This window comes from Mesoplodon densirostris, chromosome 16, assembly GCF_025265405.1.
Source record: "Mesoplodon densirostris isolate mMesDen1 chromosome 16, mMesDen1 primary haplotype, whole genome shotgun sequence".
In the NCBI taxonomy this organism is placed as follows: Eukaryota; Metazoa; Chordata; class Mammalia; order Artiodactyla; family Ziphiidae; genus Mesoplodon; species Mesoplodon densirostris.
In genome coordinates, this window is record NC_082676.1 from 18,852,041 (window position 1) to 18,868,222 (window position 16,182).

At 42.6% G+C, this 16,182-nt stretch overlaps 1 protein-coding gene across 3 annotated transcripts in view; it reads left to right on the top strand.

The window, feature by feature from the left end:
* The first annotated feature begins 971 nt into the window (after positions 1-971).
* Positions 972-16,182, top strand: part of CHD6 (chromodomain helicase DNA binding protein 6) — a 227,244-nt gene continuing 212,033 nt past the window's right edge. For 2 of the 3 annotated variants that reach the window (XM_060079536.1, XM_060079538.1), the window contains exon 1: positions 972-1,055. The gene's annotated coding sequence lies outside the window, so the exon portion shown is untranslated. The remainder of the gene's footprint in view (positions 1,056-16,182) is intronic. The other variant, XM_060079537.1, reaches the window with a different exon arrangement.

The window sequence follows — 16,182 nt, forward strand, 5'->3', positions numbered from 1 at the left end:
TTTCTTTCCCTTTAGCAGGTCCATTCCACGATAGCAAGGTCTGTCTTATTGACCGCTGTATCTCCTGTCTTAGATCAATGCCTGGCATTTAGTGGGCATTCAAAAATTAGCTACTAACGAACGAATTAAAGAATATTAAACAATTAGTTGTATCACTGCCATATGCTGGGCCCTGTCCTTGAGGATGCTACAAGGATGGTGAGGGAGACAGGCCTGAACGTAAACACACCATAGCTCGACACCTGATTTTACGGAGGTATATCCAAGGCACCGCAAGACCTCCGGAGCTGAAAACTCCCCGGGTGTGCGGGGGGTCCTTGGGAAGAAGCCCGTGTGCCAGGAGTGTCCGGGAGCCAGGAGGAGCGGCAGGGATGCGGCTAGAGACAGAGCTCGGGGCTCCTTGGCTCTTCGCCTGGCTTCTCGGAATCTTCTTTTCCTGACCAACGGGACCTCGGCCTCAGCGGAATCTCTCTGTCGCGGCACCCCAGTCACAACCTCTCCCAGCCCCGAGACACCAGCCCAGGGTGTTCCATATGGCTAGCCCGCTACCTAAGAGACCTCCACCTGCTGGCTGAACCCCCGCCCCTCCCCGCGCGCGCGCGCTCCAGGTCCCCGCCCCCTGCCCGCTGTCTGCTGCTGCAGGACCCCGCCCCGCCCCCTCGGCCCGCAGGACCCCGGCCCCGCCCCGCCCCCGTGGCCCCGCCGCTCTGTCCCGGGGGGCGGGGCCGCGCGCAGCGGCGTCTCCAAGGCGGGGGGCGCGAGGCAGGGGGCGGGGCGGCCCCGGCGCCGGCCAATCAGAGCCGCTATCACATCCATGCAAATACGAGCACAATGGAGCGAGCCCATCACTCGCCCCTGCAAGCAAGCTTGAAATGGGCTTCTGTCTGAGCGGCAGCCAGGCTGACCAATGACTCTGTGTTTTGGGCCGGCGAAGCCCAATGGCATGGCAGGGAAGGCGGGCCCGAGCCGGGTTAGGGTGTCCTTGCAGGGTGTCTGAGCTAAACTTCACCAAATAATAGCTGTTTGTATTTTGGCTGCTGCAGGAGCCATTTTAGGTAAGTTCTTCTCTTAACTTTTTATTTTCCTCCCCGGCCTCGGCGGGTCGGTCTTGTCCGCGGGTCCCCGGCCCCGCACCGCCGGCCGGGCTGCGGTGCCCCTATGAATGAAGCCAGGATGAGGGGATGCGGCGGTGCCGAGGCCCGGCCGGGCCGGGGTCCGAGTGGGGCCGGCGGCGGGCGGCCTGGCGGAGGGCAGGCGGCGGCCTGAGGCCTGAGGCGAGGGCCCGGCCTCCGCCGCGCTCCGCTCCGCCTCGCGCTCAGGCCAGGCGGCCGTCCTTGGGAGTGCGCCGCTGCGGGCCGCGCGGAGGGTTGGGGGTCCGGGCAGCCCCCGGCCCCGGGCCAGGCGTGCGGGGGCGGGGCGTGCGGAGGGCTCCCCCTTCCCTCCTGCCTCCCCGGGGCCCGGCCGAGGAGAGACCCCCGGCCGTGCAGCGGCGGGGCGGGGGTGACCGCTATTCGCGCCGCCGCCCCCGCGGAGAAGTTGCTCTTTTGGCGTCCTGCGTCTCTTTGCAGGGGTGGAGGAGGGTGGGCTGGTGCCAGGCTGCTGCTCCGGGAGGGGGCGGGGGCCCCGGCGCGTCCTCCGAGCGCGCACCCCCTCCGCCCCCTTCTTACGCACTAGCGCGCACTCGCTCCGAGAATTGGAACCCTGGAGATGTCCAGCAACCCCGCAGCCAAGTTTTGTGCATTATTAGGTTGCATGTTTGAGCTTTAAAAAACAAAAACAAAAACGGAATCTGTCCCCTTCAGGGTATTTATTTCCTTCGCTGTTGAGAAGCAACGGAGTCTGTTCCCAAATTTCCAGAGACATGCCTGTCAGATGTGCAGAGGGTTGGCAGCTACTTGGTTTTTAAAAAGACGCTGTTAGGAAATCCCCTCACTAGTGAGATAATTGAAATTTGAGTGTTTGCAGCTTGTTTTATTTGATCCAATTAAAAATGCATAAGCAGACTCATATTTGTGTACCTAAAGTGTTCCTAGCTCCAGTTATGATTGATGTGACTGTGGTTTCGGTAGTGTGTGATCTAATAAGGCAGTATAATTCAATTTTGAACCTGTAGGCCCGTGATCTCCAAATTAGGGTTTATGGACCATTAGTAGTCCGGCCAAGGTTTCTAGTGAATCCTTGGCATCTCCAGGCATCTTTGGGACTGTGTGTGCACGTTATTCTCCACACTGCTCATTTCTGGTGTAGCAGATCCATGAACGGAGAAAATACCCATTTAAAATTTTTTACAATTTTTAGAGTGTCTGCAGTATTGCCTGAGATTCGACTATTGTTTCTCAAATGGCTTATAAGAATACCATCCCGGTAGGCTCCAAATTTCGACGTACTTTAAGGGGATATGCTTGTGACCCCTAGAAGAGTCCAGACAAGGGCCACTCTGCTGTGTTCCCAGGGCTAATTATGAGCTATCTTTCTTACTGGGGATTTGTACCCATCGACTGTGCATGGCACAGAAGAATCTGTTGGTATTCCAAATTGGAAGATCAGGTTGGCAACCTCAGGGAGATAGTTTTTCTAAACTTTGGTTCTCTGAGAATAGAGAGGTTTGAGATCCGTGTGTGATAAAATGATTAGGCGTGAAATGTCAAGTAAAAGGGTTTATGCCAACCAGAACAGGTGGTTTCATATAAGCAATGCATGACTGTAACAAAAGGCCTGGGAAAATGTGGAGTTGTAAAAAGGTTAATTTTGGACTTCTTTTCTGTCCCAGGGCAGATTTCCTAGATGAATTATGATGAATTATTTAAACTTTTTTCTTGATTAATGGACTATTAAAAGCTAACCTTTACAATTCCTCCCCCCCGCCCTTTTTTTTTTTTTTTTTTTTTTTTTTTTTTGCTAACTTTGGACTCTCCCTTATAGTAACCAGACTATGATATTGTTCTTGCTGTAGTGTGGCCATGGGCAAAGTAAATCTAGATCTGTTGTGAAATTAGCTGTGTCTCATCGCAGTATTACAGTCTGCCTGGAGTCTCATCTTTTATACTGCAGTTATTTTTTTGCTTTGTACATTTAGCTCTTCTGTTATAGCACTGCAAAGTCTTGGAATATGATCACTTTTCCCACAACTTTTTAATGTTCTATAGCTTTCTAATTATTTTTATAATTTATTCTTATTATAGTCTGAAGTTCTCTGAACTCATCAGTATATTACTTCAGGCAAATCACAGGAGAAATTGAATGGCCAGTTGAAAGTGAAGTGGGAGGCCACAAGTAATGTTACTACCTTTCTGGAAGATCCTTTGGCAGTTCGTTTTTTGTATTTATTGATTTACTTTTCTCATAACTATTTCAAATACCAAAGGAAATCTGAAACAGAATCTTATCTCTTTAGAAACTACATCTCATTTGTGAGTTTTGCTATTATATTACAGAAAATCTATCAGAAACAACAGGCCCTTGGGCTACTGTGTCTTGGGGATCTCTGATTTAGAGAAGTTTCGAAGACGTTTTTCGGTTTTCTTGGATGGATAGATGGCCTGGGGCAGAGACTCTGAGGCCAGCCGGGGGCAGGGCAGGGCGGGTGTCGGGAGGGTGGAGCCAGAGAGCAGCTGGAGATGTGATAAGAGCCCAGGACTTCATTCAGAGTGCTGCAGAGGCCAAGCAAGGAAGGGCTCGTCCAACTGGCTTTCTAGAAAGATCCCTTGGCTGCTGGGGAGGGGTGGACTATGGTGGCCAGAGGGCAGGAGGGAGCCGAGAGAGAGTGACCAGTGGTCGGACAAGATGTTGGTGGCCTGGATGGGAGGGGCTGCAGTGAGGAGAAATGGGCAGACTGGGGGTGTCCTGGCTTGGGGGGCCCTGGAGAGGAGCAGGGCCGGCAGAAGGACGTGCTGTGTGTGAGGTGCTGATGGGACATCACCACAAATGCTGCCTCCCAAGTTACTGTCCCCAGAGGCGGCCACGTGGTGACCAGTGGGAGCAAGAGTGCAGCTTAAACTCCTCAGAATCAGAGCTCTGGCCACCTCCTCCTCTTCCTTCTGAGCCCCCAGCCCTGTCTGCCCCTCATCCAGCCCTGTGACCACCGCCCCCACTTCTTGACCTTGGCCTTCCCCGACCTCACCAGCTTTTCTTCCAGTTCTCCTAAATGCTGCCCTGGGGGTCAGGAAAATGCCCCAAGCAGAGTTTGTGGTTATGTCTTCCTGTGTTAAACCATGAGGAAAAAGGGTTCCACAACCTCAGGCTTGATTCTCACAGCAGGTGCCTATGTTTTTCAACTTTCATGGGAAGACTTTGTAATAACCAAGTGTAGTCACACATGAACTCGTGTTCTGAACCCTTTTGAACCGGTTTTAGGATTTAAGGATTCTACCTGCATAAATATCTTTGGTATATGACAATGACAGTATCTAGGACAATAACAGTATCTAAATCAACTGAGGAGAGTATGTTCTCACCCTATTCTCTCGTCCCTCCAGTATAGCAAGGTTTTAAGTTTTTTTTAAGTTGTCCAACAATACCATTTTATTTCATGTACATAAGCTCAGGCGCCAGCAGGATGAAAAATAAATAAATAAAACGTTGGGTAATAACTGATAACAACTACCTTTAAGAGAAAACATACCTCCATTAGTGAGTTTCTTGAAAATTTTCTTTTAATTGAAGTATAGTTGATTTACTATGATGTGTTAGTTTCAAGTGTACAGCAAAATTATTCAGTTATATATACATATATATTTCAGATTCTTATTCATTATAGGTTATTATAAGATATTGAATATAGTTCCATGTGCTATGTCCTTGCTTATTTTATTTATAGTAGTGTGTGTCTGTTAATCCCAAACTCCTAATTTATCCCTCTCCCCTGAAATCGTTTTATTTTTTAAAATTATTTAGTATTTCTCGTTATACTTCCATCCTTCATACAAAGCTTTAGTCTAATTCAGGCGAAAAGCTACAGTGGATTCCACGGGACTGCCTGCATTCCCCTATACTAGGTTATTACTATATTGAAAACTCTTCGAAATACATAGAAAATAGCTAGAGCTTAGATATCTGTTCCCTAGAGAACATTTTTGTTTGCAGTAGAATATAACACACTTGTGAGGGAAGCAAAAAAACTAGCATTGAATGAATGAATACCTGGTCTGTGTCCAGCACTTAGCCAGGTGCTGGGACTACAGAGATGAGAAAAAATATCCCCATTTTCTTAGCCACTCCGTGAGCTCCATGGTCTGCAGCTTAAAGAAATGAAGTAACTTGTTCAAGGCCACAAAGCTGGTTCAGGTTAGAGTCAGAATTTGAACCCACATCATCTCGATCCAAAGCATATGTTCTTTTCACCACCAGCTATCTCTAAAGATTTCTTAAAAAGCTGGGGTGTGCTGTCATGCTTTCGTGGTATGGTACTAGATTAACTAGCACACTTTGCGTGAGTTCTGTACACCCGTCCATTTTTACTTCTCCATTTCAAGAATTTGTCACTGAAGAGGCGAGTTGGAATACAGTGAGGGCACCCGGCCCCCCCTTGTCTCCATGGTGTAGGAGAGGTCTTTCTAGGGCACTTAGGAGTTCACAGTTAGCCTAGTACAGTAATAACCATGAAGTGCAGAGAGAGAATGCAGTTAGTTTTTCCTTGCCAAAATGTTCTTCTCTTTAGTTCATTTTGTGGAGGCTTTTGTGGAGGCTCATGAGAAATTCTGTTACTTCCATAAAAGTCTTAAAGGTAGTAAACCGGAGTTATTTTAAAATATCCACCTCTTTTCCAATTTCTGAACCAGATTATTTGCATAAAATCCAGAGAAAAATGTTTAGTTTTGCTTGTGGTACCTGTATTAGTTGTTTTTTCTAGTTTGTAATAGTGATTCCTTACATTCTCCTACTTTTATTCTTTGTGTCATTTGCCATCGAGACTGTTAGGATCTTTGATAATATATGACATAAATAGCTGATATTTTGAGGAGTTTTAAAAAATTGATGAATCTTTTTCTTTACAGTAATAATGAAGGACTTAAAATTTTTAGCAAAGAAAAAAATCTGATTTTTCAGTAGACTTCCATGGTGCTGTTATCCACTAGCTATTTCAGAAGAACTTAACATACTGAGACAGTGTTTGAAAATTTCAGGAAAACTGGGAAGCAGAATTTTAAGATAACTTCAGGACATGAATCCAAACACAAAGTGATGGGTGCATGTTTGAATTTTGTGAAAGAGTAAAGGGAGATTTCTTTTTCTCTCTCTCTCTTTTTTTTTTTAGCAGGGCGGCATGCTGTCGCTTAGTTCCCCACCAGGGATCGAACCCGTGCCCCCTACAGTAGAAGCGGGGAGTCTTAACAACTGGACCACCAGGGAATTCCCAAGGGAGATTTCTGTTTGTCTGCTTTTTTACTCTATTAAAGATTCTTGTAGGGAGTTTTCACTGATCTAATTTTATGGATCAAATATATTATCAGTAAAATTTTAATATATTTTTGATTTTCTTATACAGCTTTGTGATCAAGGCATTTTATTTTCGGAATATCTATATTTTTAAATTCTAAAATTGTCTTTCTGTAAAAGGTCAAGCTTCAGGTTAAATGAAGGTCTAGGTATTGTAGCACTGACCTTTGGTTCCTACCTATTTAGGTTGATGCTTTTTATCCTGGGATTCATGGACACCAAGGGAGTCTTTAGCTCATCTGTGAACTGCCCAAAATAGTATGCAAAATATTGTTTGTGTGCATGTTTATGGGAAGCCAGTCCATCGTTTCTTATGATTCTTAAAGGGATTTGTGGTTCCCCCCCGCCCCCACCTTCTCCTCTCCCCCATCTCTTCCCACCTGCATGCAAAAATAATATTAAGGGTCATTGATTTAGGTCCTTACAAAACAGTTGTTTTGTTTGAGCAAAAGTTTTTTGCCCAGAGGCTGACTTCTTTGGGTCTTTTTTGCCCTTTAGCAGTGCCTGCAGTCTCAGTCTGGATCAGTTGTCCTAGGCTTGGGGAAGTCCTTCTGCATCCTTCAGGGTGACATCCAGGCAAGGGTTACCCCCAAATTCTTCTCTACCTTATTGTTATACATGGGAAGCTGTTCCATGCCTTTGCCCATGCAGCCTGATAGAGTGAAGGTTGGAGCAGGTGACAAGACAGTCTTAGAGGGTCCTGGGCCTCTCGGTCTCAGCCATCTGCCTCTGCAGATGGGACTGGAGGGGGTGGTAATATCAGGGCAGAAGCTCCTGATATTATCTTGCTTTGGATTCTACTTCTTACTCATTCTGTTAGTGCTTCATTCGATATGTTAGGAGGAAAAGGGTTTTCTTTCTGACACTGTAAGCAGAACAATTAAAAAGATGGGGCTTCCCAGGTGGCACAGTGGTTGGGAATCTGTCTGCCAGTGCGGGGGACCTGGGTCTGAGCCTGTTCTCTGGAGCCTGTGAGCCACAGCTACTGAAGCCCGTGCGCCCTTGCTCCGCAGCAGGAGAGGCCACCGCAATGAGAAGCCCACGCCCCACTGGAATGAGGAGTGGCCCCCACTCGCCACAGCTGGGGAGGGCCCGCTGTGCAGCAGCGAGGACCCAACGCAGCCAAAAATAAATAAATAAATAAAAATTTTAAAAAAAGGTTAAAACAGTACATTTAAAAATAATCTCCCCCCATTTTTATATTCCCCAGATGTTATATGAAATATATACCTTGTAACTTTCCTGTTAATGTTGTTAATTTTAAGTGATATTTTTCTTAAAATAATGTCTAGTTGAGCATGTAACCTTATTTTATACAGAACATGCATATATGTGAAGTTCTGTTAAACCAGATATTACTATAGGAAAAAGGATCACATATTAAAGTTCTCAGAGCCTTATTTTATAATTTATTTAAGTAATAGTCAAACAAACTGGTAAAACAAAATTATAGAGCAATAAGAAAATTCTTAAGAGTAGTCTCTAGCAAGTGGCCGACCTGAAGTTATCCTGGAGATTTTCTCATAGAAGTCCATCTGTTGGGCCAGACCAGAAGTTGAGTAGAAGAAAAATCAGTTTGTTTGGTTTGATATATGGATTGAGGAAAACACCTAAGCTTTAGGTAGTTTGCTGAAGGGCGTTGAGTCCTAAAAGGGGATTCTGTTTGATGTGTTCCTTCCCTAAGTATACAAGAGTAAAGAAACGTACCTGGACTATTCATTTTGGGTTTGGGGAAATCATCAGTATTCATAAGAAATCCTTTTAAGGATTGTGTCTGGAAAGGTAGGTCCAGATCGTCAATTTTATTTACCGAAAGAAATTTTCTGTGATTTAACGCAGAGACTCTATTAATGTTCATTGTGTATCTTGGCTTACCAACTTTTGCAGTGTTAGCAGTCTAAATTCAACCTTGGGTTAGCATGAAAAAGTCAAGCCATCATCTTTGTTGACCATGTGACAGATTTGGATCACATAAATGATGACCTATCAGGTTGTTTGAGCAGACCCTGTATATTATTGTTTTAAGGGACTGGGCAGAGGGGAGGTTTCTGCTTAATGGAAATAACATTTTTGCCTTGAGTTGTAAAAACACCTTGAGGAAATGGTAGAGGATATGAAAGAGATCATTAATGACCAGCTCCAAAAGGATAATCATAAAAAAAGTTCTTCTAGATCTATGGGCTACTCACACTTAGTCTGGATCTGTGCAGGTCTGTGAACTGTTTGTTACCTGTCTGCGATGAGGTAAGTTCAGAACTTGAGAGAAGGTATTTAGCTGCTTTTACTACATTTTTTAGAAAAACGATTTGTCTGTTGAATCTGATAATTTAGAAAGTATAAGTTTATGGTATAGTCCTTGTTTAAAGTATTTTTTCCTGATACTTAACTTTTCTAGTATTTTATAAAAGTATTGGTCAGTGGTGGATTAGGAAAAAAAAAAGCTAGTCCTTTACCATAGAGAGTACTACTCAAGATGATAGGCAGTATCAGTATAATCTTGGAGCTTGTTAGAAATGCAGGCTTTGGGCTCCATTCCAGACAACTGAAATAAACTACCCGGGGTGGAGACCCAGTAGTATGTGTTATAACAAACTATCCTGATGATTTTGTGTAACTTTAAATTTGAGAAACATTGTTCTAGATCATCATTGTCCAGTAGAACTCTGTGCTATGATGTAAAATGTCCTGTATCTATGCAGGACTTCAAGTCACATGTGGCTTTTGAAGCTCCTAAAAGGTGGCTAGTATGACTGAGGAACAGAATTTAAATTTTTATTTAATATCTTTGAATTGAAGTTTAAATAGGCACATATGGCTAGTGGCCCTGGCATTTGACAGCACAACTCTAGACCCTTTAACACCCCTGCCATCCACCCACCCCCCCCCCCCCCGCTTTTTGGGGAAAATAGTGGACTTTTTTTTTTCTTTTCACTTAGAAAGGAAAATACAATATGGGACAAGACTGTCCTTTAGGCTAAAATGAGACTAAACAAATCATAAAGTTTAGCACTATTTTTTCCATTTATGCGTACCTATTTATTTTTATCTAAAAGTTGATTTGATGTTAAGAAAATAAAAGGATCAGAAAATAAATTTAGATCTGTGTCCTGTAAGGTTTTGCAAATACCAAGGTAGCTCTTCCAGCGAGGCCTTATGACCCTTCATGGCGGTGACTAACATGCATGTCTTTCAGCATGACTGCTGAAGCTTTTTTCTTTCATATAAAGATTTAACACAGGCAGCTTTTAAGTGTAATACTTAATTCTCAATATAAAACGCTGGTTATTGAGGGTTCTCATTACTTTAGACTAGTTAATGGAGATTTTTCCTATGTAAAGTATTTCTGGTTTACCAGCTTACTTATAGGTTGGTTTTTCAGTTTATAAAGGTATAATCTTTGTTTTTAATAATATGCACCAAAGCTCCCTTGAAGGATTGAGCCTTATCCTTTGTCCTTTTCCAATATATTTAAAAATTGATTTGTTAAAAGAAAGGATTTCTTTTACTCATTCAGGGCTGTATATGCTTCTCTGCCTCCAGCCCCATCTACTTGTACTTCAAATTTTAAACTCATTAAAATCAAGAATAGCATTGATTCTAATATATTGATTAATATTCATTGTAGAACTGGAAATTATTTTGTGATTGACAAGTGGAAGGAAGTATGGCTATAGAAGTAAATGAAGATCCACATGTAGAATTATAGCTTTTTAGAATGCTGTCTAGACATAATAAAATGGATCATTCTAAACATATTGTAATTTTATTAAATTTATTTGCCAGGTTTTAAGTTTTCAAGCAGGAGATTTTTAGTCATTTAGCAGTGACTCTTGAAGTATGAGAGACAGTGAGGAAGGCCCCCATATGCTTTATACACTCACAGATGTTAGAATCAGAAGGCTTCTTTTTTTTTTCTTTTTTTTTTTCCAGTATGCGGGCCTCTCACTGTTGTGGCCTCTCCCGTTGTGGAGCACAGGCTCCAGACACGCAGGCTCAGCGGCCATGGCTCACGGGCCCAGCCGCTCCGCGGCATGTGGGATCTTCCCGGACCGGGGCACGAACCCATGTCCCTTGCATCGGCAGGCGGACTCTCAACCACTGCGCCACCAGGGAAGCCCCAGAAGGCTTCTTAAAGATCATAAATAGGGCTGCAGGAAGAGCACAATTACTGATGGCAACAGTGTCTCTTGCTTTGTTTATGGCATGAATTAATGTTGTATTGTTTTCCATTGGTGTTCATTAAAAAGCAGCACTGTTTTCCCTTAAATTCTGTTGTAGGGGACAGTCTTATACTCTCAGAGTGAGTTAATGTTTATGGTAGGTTGTATGGGCAGGAGCTACTGTTTAACTGAGACACAAGTATCCCTGACTGGGAGAGCTTAACATTTTGTAACATGCAGCTTTGAGCTCTTTTGTTTGACTTTCTCCAAAGGATTTCAAGTTCTTGATCCCTAGGCACATATTTGGACTACTGCTTTGGCATCTTAAGGAATTGGAAAACCCAGTCTGTTGGAATTGAGATCTGGTAGTTGACACATCCCAAGTCTTGAAGTTTTGGAGGCTCTTTGCTTCAGGTTTGTTCCTATCACCTTCACTGATTTGCAGAGCTACGGCTGGAATGTGGTATGAGATGTTACTAAAAGACTGATTTCATAAAACATGCTCAAATACCAGACTCCTTATTTACACATATAGTCATACTCTGTCCACCCTTATCTGCTCTTCCTGTGACATTTCATGCTAGCAGGGCTCTCCCCGGGTGCTCCTGACTTTTCTTCCGTTGTTCACTTTTAAACTAAGCTCTGTTGCTACCATCATAGCTGTGGTTGTGGCAGTTACTTCTAGTTTTAAGATCTAAGTGTTGTCAAGTCTTACATGATTCAGCATCTTAGCTAGATTCTGCTAAACAGAGCTTCTTTCTGGTTTCTCAGGATTGCAGAAGAGTGGAGTTGGAAGGGATCTCAGAGGCCATCTAGTCAATATTGTCATCTTATGGATGATGGAACAGAGTAACTAGTTGTGTCCTAGTCAAAAATTTTGGTAGGTCATAGAACTGGTTTATGGTCAAGTTAGGATTAGAATTCAACTCGCATTTCACTAAAGAAGACTCTTTCCCTAACTCTGATGCTTAGGGTCCTAAAAACCCACACAGGAGGATTTCACTTAAGAACTTACAGGGAGAGTAGGGGAAGCAGTGCTCTGAGAGTAGAAGTGAATTTGTGAAAGGCTGCATAATTTTTTCATATATTCTCCAAAATAAAATATATTGTCACTGAAATTTTACATGTCTTAAAGTAGTCAGAATAAGTGGTACTATTTTGGTAACTCTTGTTTACTACTTTTTGCTTACTAGAAACTTTTTGGCACGTCCCTCCATTATATCATGGTGAGATACTTATAAATTCACCTTTGCTTTATTGCAAATAACGTGCATGAGAGGTTGTTTTCACATCTGCACGTCCTTTCAGCTTTATCCCTTAGGGTTGTTAGAATAAGTTTTTCCCAGAGCCCTCAATAATCATGATAATAATAACAGCAGCTACCAGTCATTGGGTGCTTACTGTGTGCCATGCACGTGTGGTCTGAACTTCTTTCATGGTGTGGTGGTGGTTAGGGATGTGCGTCGATATTCTTCTCTTTCTTTTGGGTACATGGTAGGATTGCACTTCTCCATTGCCTTGAAGTTGAGCATGGCTTTGTGACTTGCTTTGGATACTGAAATTTGACGGGAAGTCATGTGAGACACTTCTAGGCAGATACCTTTTTTTTTTTTGCTGAAAAATATCTGCAGTAGTTACATGTTGTAAGCAAGCCCATGCTTTAAACCACTGAGTTTTTTTTTTTAAACATCTTTCTTGGAGTATAATTGCTTTACAATGGTGTGTTAGTTTCTGCTTTATAAAAAGTAAATCAGTTATACATATACATATGTTCCCATATCTCTTCCCTCTTGGGTCTCCCTCCTTGCCACCCTCCCTATCCCACTCCTCTAGGTGGTCACAGAGCACCGAGCTGATCTCCCTGTGCTATGCGGCTGCTTCCCACTAGCTATCTATTTTACGTTTGGTAGTTTATATATGTCCATGCCACTCTATCACTTTATCACAGCTTACGCTCCCCCCTCCCCATATCCTCAAGTCCATTCTCTAGTAGTTCTGTGTCTTTATTCCCGTCTTACCCCTAGGTTCTTCATGACCTTTTTTATTTTTCTTAGATTCCATATATATGTGTTAGCATACGGTATTTGTTTTTCTCTTTCTGACTTATTTCACTCTGTATGACAGACTCTAGGTCCATCCACCTCACTACAAATATCTCAATTTCGTTTACTTTTTTTTTTTTTTTTTTTTTGTGGTATGTGGGCCTCTCACTATTGTGGCCTCTCCCGTCGCGGAGCACAGGCTCCGGACGCACAGGCCCAGCGGCTATGGCTCACGGGCCCAGCCACTCCACGGCATGTGGGATCCTCCCAGACCAGGGCACGAACCCGCCTCCACTGCATCGGCAGGCGGACTCTCAACCACTGCGCCACCAGGGAAGCCCCAATTTCGTTTACTTTTATGGCTGAGTAATATTCCATTGTATATATGTGCCACATCTAATTTATCCATTCATCCGATGATGGACACTTAGGTTGCTTCCATGTCCTGGCTATTGTAAATAGAGCTGCCATGAACATTTTGGTACATGACTCTTTTTGAACTGTTGTTTTCTCAGGGTATATGCCCAGTGGTGGGATTGCTGGGTCGTATGGTAGTTCTATTTTTAGTTTTCTTTTTTTTTTTTTTGCGGTATGTGGGCCTCTCACTATTGTGGCCTCTCCCGTTGCAGAGCACAGGCTCCGGACGCACAGGCTCAGCGGCCATGGCTCACGGGCCCAGCTGCTCCACTGCATGTGGGATCCTCCCGGACTGGGGCACGAACCCGTGTCCCCTGCATCGGCAGGCAGACGCTCAACCACTGCGCCACCAGGGAAGCCCTTTTTTTAGTTTCTTAAGGAACCTCGATACTGTTCTCCATAGTGGCTGTATCAATTTACATTCCCACCAACGGTGCAAGAGTGTTCCCTTTTCTCCACACCCTCTCCAGCATTTATTGTTTCTAGATTTTTTGATGAAGGCCATTCTGACCCGTGTGAGATGATATCTCATTGTAGTTTTGATTTGCATTTCTCTAATGGTTAATGATGTTGAGCATTCTTTCATGTGTTTGTTGGCAATCTGTATATCTTCTTTGGAGAAATGTCGATTTAGGTCTTCTGCCCATTTTTGGAATGGATTGTTTGTTTTTTTGTTATTGAGCTGCGTGAGCTGCTTGTAAATCTTGGAGATTAATCCTTTGTCAGTTGCTTCATTTGCAAATATTTTCTCCCATTCTTAGGGTTGTCTTTTCGTCTTGTTTATGGTTTCCTTTGCTGTGCAAAAGCTTTGAAGTTTCATTAGGTCCCATTTGTTTATTTTTGTTTTTATTTCCATTTCTCTAAGAGGTGGGTCAAAAAGGATCTTGCTGTGATTTATGTCATAGAGTGTTCTGCCTATGTTTTCCTCAAAGAGTTTGATGGTGTCTGCCCTTACATTTAGGTCTTTAATCCATTTTGAGTTTATTTTTGTGTATGGTGTTAGGGAGTGTTCTAATTTCATACTTTTACATGTACCTGTCCAGTTTTCCCAGCACCACTTATTGAAGAGACTGTCCTTTCTCCACTGTGTATTCTTGCCTCCTTTATCAAAGATAAGGTGACCATATGTGCATGGGTTTATCTCTGGGCTTTCTATCCTGTTCCATTGATCCATATTTCTGTTTTTGTGCCAGTACCATACTGTCTTGATTACTGTAGCTTTGTAGTATAGTCTGAAGTCAGGGAGCCTGATTCCTCCAGCTCCATTTTTCGTTCTCAAGATTGCTTTGGCTCTTCGGGGTTTTTTGTGTTTCCATACAAATGGTGAAATTTTTTGTTCTAGTTCTGTGAAAAATGCCAGTGGTAGTTTGATAGGGATTGCATTGAATCTGTAGATTGCTTTGGGTAGTAGAGTCATTTTCACAATGTTGATTCTTCCAATCCAAGAACATGGTATATCTCTCCATCTATTTGTATCATCTTTAATTTCTTTCATCAGTGTCTTATAATTTTCTGCATACAGGTCTTTTGTCTCCTTAGGTAGGTTTATTCCTAGATATTTTATTCTTTTTGTTGCAGTGGTAAATGGGAGTGTTTTCTTAATTTCACTTTCAGATTTTTCATCATTAGTGTGTAGGAATGCCAGAGATTTCTGTGCATTTAATTTTGTATCCTGCTACTTTACAAAATTCATTGATTAGCTCTAGTAGTTTTCTGGTAGCATCTTTAGGATTCTCTATGTAGAGTATCATGTCATTGGCAAACAGTGACAGCTTTACTTCTTCTCTTCCGATTTGGATTCCTTTTATTTATTTTTCTTCTCTGATTGCTGTGGCTAAAACTTCCAAAAGTATGTTGAATAATAGTGGTGAGAGTGGGCAGCCTTGTCTTGTTCCTGATCTCAGTGGAAATGGTTTCAGTTTTTCACCATTGAGGACGATGTTGGCTGTGGGTTTGTCATATATGGCCTTTACTATGTTGAGGAAAATTCCCTCTATGCCTACTTTCTGCAGGGTTTTTATCATAAATAGGTGTTGAATTTTGTCGAAAGCTTTCTCTGCATCTGTTGAGATGATCATATGGTTTTTCTCTTTCAATTTGTTAATATGGTGTTTCATGTTGATTGATTTGCGTATATTGAAGAACCCTTGCATTCCTGGAATAAACCCTGCTTGATCATGGTGTATGATCCTTTTAATGTGCTGTTGGATTCTGTTTGCTAGTATTTTGTTGAGGATTTTTGCATCTATGTTCATCAGTGATATTGGCCTGTAGTTTTCTTTCTTTGTGACATCTTTGTCTGGTTTTGGTATCAGGGTGATGGTGGCCTCGTAGAATGAGTTTGGGAGTGTTCCTCCCTCTGCTCTATTTTGGAAGAGTCTGAGAAGGATAGGTGTTAGCTCTTCTCTAAATGTTTGATAGAATTCTCCTGTAAGGCCATCTGTTCCTGGGCTTTTGTTTGTTGCAAGATTTTTAATCACAGTTTCAATTTCAGTGCTTGTGATTGGTCTGTTCATATTTTCTGTTTCTTCCTGATTCAGTCTTGGCAGGTTGTGTATTTCTAAGAATTTGTCCATTTCTTCCAGATTGTCCATTTTATTGGCATAGAGTTGCTTATAGTAATCTCTCATGATCTTTTGTATTTCTGCAGTGTCAGTTGTTACTTCTCCTTTTTCGTTTCTAATTCTATTGATTTGAGTCTTCTCCCTTTTTTTCTTGATGAGTCTGGCTAATGGTTTATCAATTTTGTTTATCTTCTCAAAGAACCAGCTTTTAGTTTTATTGATCTTTGCTATCGTTTCCTTCATTTCTTTTTCATTTATTTCTGATCTGATCTTTATGATTTCTTTCCTTCTGCTAACTTTAGGGTTTTTTTGTTCTTCTTTCTCTAATTGCTTTAGGTGCAAGCTTAGGTTGTTTATTTGAGATGTTTCCTGTTTCTTAAGGTAGGATTCTATTGCTATAAACTTCCCTCTTAGAACAGCTTTTGTTGCATCCCATAGGTTTTGGGTCGTCGTGTCTCCATTGTCATTTGTTTCTAGGTATTTTTTGATTTCCTCTTTGATTTCTTCAGTGATCACTTCGTTATTAAGTAGTGTATTGTTTAGCCTCCATGTGTTTGTATTTTT